The sequence below is a fragment of the Necator americanus genome, chromosome I (assembly GCF_031761385.1).
Source record: "Necator americanus strain Aroian chromosome I, whole genome shotgun sequence".
Classification (NCBI taxonomy): Eukaryota; Metazoa; Nematoda; class Chromadorea; order Rhabditida; family Ancylostomatidae; genus Necator; species Necator americanus.
In genome coordinates this window covers 2,056,521-2,062,583 of record NC_087371.1, presented here as the reverse complement: position 1 = coordinate 2,062,583, position 6,063 = coordinate 2,056,521, and positions in this window count along the sequence as shown.

Genomic DNA, 6,063 nt, shown 5'->3' with positions numbered 1-6,063 from the left:
TACTAATGTGCTTACGAGGCACAGACATGTCATCCATAATTATGGAACGAAAATTATGTAAATGAATTATACTGGCCCACGAAACAGAAATATCGGCAAGGGAGTCACTGGAAGCGTTTTGGATTCTCAAAAGAAACCATTCAATGAATAACAGAAATGAATGCTTGTCGATAACGAATGAGTTCTTGCCACTTGTACCGCTCTGTGATCTATAACTGCCTGATATTGCGTATGTGTGGATCTTTCCTCCGTCTAGTTCCACATTACCCGGGATCAGTGTTTCGATAATCATCCAAAGTGATAGTAATGAAAGCCATGTACGCTGAATACAGTCTTACGTAGTGTTCCGCCTGATGCACTTGTCGCGGTGCTCACTGTGTAAACGAATGAGTATTGCTGGTCACTCAGTGTATTTGGCCTTCCATTTCCGCTACGTTTTGCAGCGATTATCGAAACCCTGACTCTGGGTAGTGTGGGACTTGACGCAATAAACGGTGAGATTACGCCAATCAATCTCTGCGCGGATCACTGAAGGAGGCAAAAAACTCTAAACGTCAGCCGAGTAAAGGTCCCATTTATAAACCTCATAGGAACGTACAGTAGAGTCAAAACGACATGAAGCACGATCCAGTTGTGTAAGCAACTCCGCTCGAAGCAGCGCGGTGAACAGGGCGGTTGGAATCGAGGTGGGATCATTGAGAACTACAGGGAAAGATGGCGTAAGCAAGGATACCCCCTAGATTCTAGACTCTACGCTCCACCGCGACGCTTCAAGAGCAGCTGCACTGGGTTTCATGTCGTTTTGACCCTACTATATGCAGCTGTTCCACATTTTGCGCGGATCAGCCACATTTTCCGATTCTTTCCTATGAGAAGAGATTAACTCATAACCGAAGTCAATTAGTGACTCTGTTGTCTTGGCTGGGACCCACTTGCATATAAATATTTGCAATTTGAGTGATATAATTTTGATTGACTCCAGTCCAGACTTCACTTCCTGTTCTCTGCAATGTGCGACAGAGAGGTTGCGGTCAATCGCTATGCCCTATGGATTCTATGGATACCGATACATATGTGAGTTGTACTCCATCCTCGACGAACTACAAAGTGCAAATTATGTGGATATGGTCAACGCCAACAAAAAAAAAGAAAACATAAAGTCATAAATGCAATGTAAGAAGTCTTCTAAAATTAAAGAAAAAATCAAAATAAAAAAAGTTCCAGCACTTCAAGATTGGGAGTTCATAATCCAAATGCTCCACTGTAATACATAAAAAAGTAACTGAGATCAAGGGGTGGGTGTAGTGTAGCGGTCAGAGGTTCCGCTTCCTGCACGATCGATTGGAGGTTTGAAGCCGCCCTAGTGCCAACCAAGCCCTTCATCCCACCGGGGTCGATAAATTGGTACTGGACCTGTCTGGGAGGATAAAAAAACACTGACTTGACACATGGGCTAGCCCCCGCAAGTCATTGTATAAGCCAGTTACACGTTCGTAAACCTCAAACGATTTTGAATTGAAATGAAGGTGGGGGCGCATCCCAAGCGGATTGATTAACGCCAAAAACTTTATCCTTTATGTACGTATAATTTGGACCTGCTCTAGGTGAATTCGGTGAGGAATACGACAACAGTCGTTTCTGCAAGGAAGTCTACACTTTGTGATATACAACTACATATAAGTTTCCTACAGAGAAAAAAGATGCACCATATAGAGAAGCAAGGAGCATTGGTTGAATTTGAATTTGAATTTTGAATGAAATTTTGCAAAATCAAAGTATAAATTTTGAAATTTTAAGAATTAGAAATAGAGGCGGGAATATTTGAATTCAAATATTTGCATTCAAATATTCCCGCCTCAATTTCTAATTCTCTAACCTTAATATTAACACAAACAAATAACTAATATATATGTATAAATAAATAACAAATTCTTTATGTTTCCTTGAATCTATGCTTAACCTTAATTATTTGTGTTCTGGGAGGTTCTTCTTTCTGTAGGGATTCGAATTTGAAAAAATAACCGGTTGCGACACCCATTCAGTTATAAATATTTGTAATTTATGTGATGTGACATTTTTATGGATAGAGAGAAAACGTGTCAGAAGGAAAACAAAGTTTTAAATGTAAAAATAATGGTTTTCAAAGATAAACTACTTACAATCAGGCGTATCACGTGAAACGAAACTATTCTATGTTCTATGCGTGTTTGATTGGTTCGCTTTTTCACGTGACATCAGGCGAAAATTTTTATCCGCAAAATTATCGCGAAAATTATAGATGTATGGGGAGGTTATTCTGGGAAAGGAATCAGTTAGGAATTTTCAGAGCGGATAAAGATTCTTTGATAGAATGTACATAGATTTCTACGAGAGCTGTACCACTACATATGTTATGAGAAAAAAAAGAAAATAGGAAAAGAAAATATTTATTTATTTCTTTATTACGCTCAATGACGTACCAGAGTAAGAATAAATAAATAGTAAGTAAATATGAAGGCCAATCGTTCAAAGCAACCGTTCCTACTATGTAGAAAATATGGTTTAATTGGAAATGAAAAATCTTTCACTGTTTTGATTTATTGGAATGAAATACCTATAACATTAAACTGATTTTATAATGCTAATATGGAATAAGTTCACAGAAAATTCTCAAAAGTGCCTTCATATAACTTCCTGAAGGTTCCTTTTTTTCAAAATTCTAAATGGTCGGAGAAGAGAAGGATATTGCTAAGCGCCTATCGGAAAATTTAATTTGAGTCCGAGAAATTAGAGAAAAAGTACATAAAATGGATTGTTCGACACATTTCAACGTTCAAAAGTTTCTTTCACGTTAGAAATTTTAAAAAGGGTACAAATAAGATGACATCGGTTCCAAGAAGTCACTAATGGGTACCTACGAGAAATTTGAAAAAATTATTGACATGATGGAATAGGGAAAAAATTGTTTTTTATTCGGTTTTTAAGAAAAGAAAGGATTGACAAGCATGCGTGGATCTCGAGAACATGTCAATGTTTTGTTGAATGTGCAGAATTTCAAAAAAAAAATCCTGAAAAAAGACGAGAACATCTTAGAGGTCCCACAACCGCTAATTTCATGAATAAAATACTCTCAATGACATCCTAAACGCTGAAAAAAATTCCACATAACTCAGAACTCTCTGCGTGTTGTTTACACCTTTCGGAGAAGTTTGCTTTGTGCATGTCGTGGAGGTAGAGTGAGCAAACAACAGAGAACATGCAATATTTTTGCAATATTTCCTACTTTATTGTTTTCTCCAGGAATTTTTGAAGGTTTTTCAAAAGATATATCATTACAACATCTAATGACCTTTTCTCCACATCAAACATATTGTGATGTGCACGGGATACTGTAGTCATGCTGGAACCAGTGGGGAAAAACCGACCGCAGGCAAATATCTATGGAGAAGTTTTTGTGTGTCGCGTTGACGCAATTCTGTCACACGGGGCTCGGGGTTTTTTTTTTTCAAGTGCTCACTCACTTGAAAAGAATGTTCAGGAAAAAACGAACAGCTTCGAATCGCTTGTGACTTTCGACCTTGTGACACACAAAATGAACGAGAAAAATCACGAAATAAAATATTTATGTGGAAATATTTGTATAGTTGGTCAAAAAAAATCAAAAAATTGAATGAATAAATAATAATTATTATGTAATGTAACAATAATTATTAAGTTAAATAATTTTGATCTACACAAGAGTTTCTGGCTTTTGAAGAAGATTTTTGGTAGTAATAGAAGTGAGTTAAAAAAATAAATAAATAAATTTGATCTGCTCATAAATTTTTAGCTGCACGTGAACCAAAAAAAACCTACCAGTCCCTCCAGCGAAAACATGAAAGCAGAGTTTCCCAATAAATATCCAATTCAATATCAAATCGGCAGGTAAGTTCTTAGAATTCTCCAGGGAACCCCTAAACTTCTTTTAAGAATATTCAAAAAGCATTGATTCTCGCATATGATCAGATAGACGGTACTCACGGTACTTTCTGGATAATTAATCTCAAAAGAAATTAATTATCCCTCTAATACTACTTATGAGGCGATGAAAATACCTACTACTCAATTTGATACAGTGCACTTTTCATTATTTTTAAAAAAAAATTTTATGACGAGTTTATTGTACCTTTGATTGAATGTATTAATGCATTATTTAGTGAGTTTTTTTCGTCTTAAACAGTGATTCGTTTCAGCTTTTTTCTTTTTTAGTTACCTCAAACATTGACTTTTAGGTTTTTTTTAGTTTTTTGGGTTTTCCGGATGAAAATCTCTCCATGAAGATTTTCTACTTTTCTTTTATGTTCGATGCAATTCAAAATCATGGCGAAATCGATGCGATTCAAAACTATTAATTTATTATTATTATAAAACTTCAAATATTTATTCCAGACATGAAAACTGACGTGTAGTTTCCACTAACAAAAGGGTAGAAAGAAATAGAAATAGAAATCAACGTCGGATGTCATTTCATTCGAAGCCAATGGCTAATATTCATTGGATTCCTGTGGATGTTACGGGGAAGCTATAAAATCCGTGAAGACCTATTTCTGGTCGTGTTTACTGGACCCTTCAACCTCATTTGTTTATTAATTTTTTCGTTCACAGGGAATCACTTGGAGCTAGTTTTAGACTTAACAACATTTTTTTTTACAACAACAACAATTTTTCAACAAATGAGAAATCGAAACACATATTTTTTGTAGTATTAGTTATGATATTGTATTTAGGGTACTGTATATCTGGTTGTGTTATTTACAAGAAAAATTCAATAAAAGTTATATTTTTTGCGTGGTTAACTACTAGAGAGCTTGCAGATTTCCTCCTCTTTACTGATTAAACACTGTAGAATGTAGATTTTTTTTAAAAGAAAAAAAGAGGTACCATATAATCAGAAAAAAAGAAAAGAGGGAGGGAAGAGAAAGAGAAGGAGGTTCCCTCCTCGAAATTCTAGATTACTAGGGTACATTGTTCAATTATAAATGAGGAATCAATTGATTTAGGCTAATGAAAAATCTATACGGTAAATCGATATACTATACTGCTAATATGGAACGAATTTGAAGGAATTTAATCACGGAAAATTCAAAAATTCATAAGATAAAAAATTTGAAATCATTCTGGAATCGATTTTTAAGAGAACGAAACGAAAACGTAAACAAGAAATCCATTGCGAATGCGGTTGCACGCAGAAAAATATTTTTGTAAAGCAATGTAATTTTTATATATTTTTCTAATATTTCGAGTATAGTTACTCAAACTTTTATCACCTTCATTAATACTGTAATAATAAAAATAAATAATAGTGGAGTGTAGTATGGGGAGAAGAAATTTCAGGGCCTGAAAATTACAACTTAAAAAAGAAGGACCTGGAAATTCCCATGGTCATGTGACTCAACAGTAAGCGAACAGCGAAAATTTCAGTTATGAGGTTTTTTCACAGGCATATGCTAGTGCCAACCCTTTGATTGACTGCTAATAAGCACTAAGAATTTGAAGAGCTCGTGACAAAAGAAAAATGTCAATCATTTGGTTATCGATGGAATGCGATGAGGATCAATGGGAGGAGTTGCGAAGGCTGCAACGCAGATATCATTTCGAACGATTTATCCGGTGTCAATAATAATAATAATAACAATAATAATAAAAATAATAATAATAATAGTAGTAATAATAATAATAGTAATAATAATAATAGTAATAATAATAAGAGTAATAATAATAATAATAATAATAATAATAATTCAAAAGATGAAAAAAAAATCCTCATCCTATTCATTTTTCGATCGATCAAACTATTTACCCTATTTTTTTCATCCTCAAAAAAATCATTAAATTCTATCGAAAACTGCTAAAAAAAAATAATAGGCCGTATTTCAGCTTCCTTGTTACGCCCCTATGAGAGGACAATAAAACTGAAATCAAATAGATTAAATATTGAGGTATCTGATAAATATTACAGTGTTCTACACTCCTTTTCTTTTTCAAAATTACGAAAAAAACCATTTTTTTTCCCAAAAGATAGTTATTAGCTGTACCAGTCCTCAC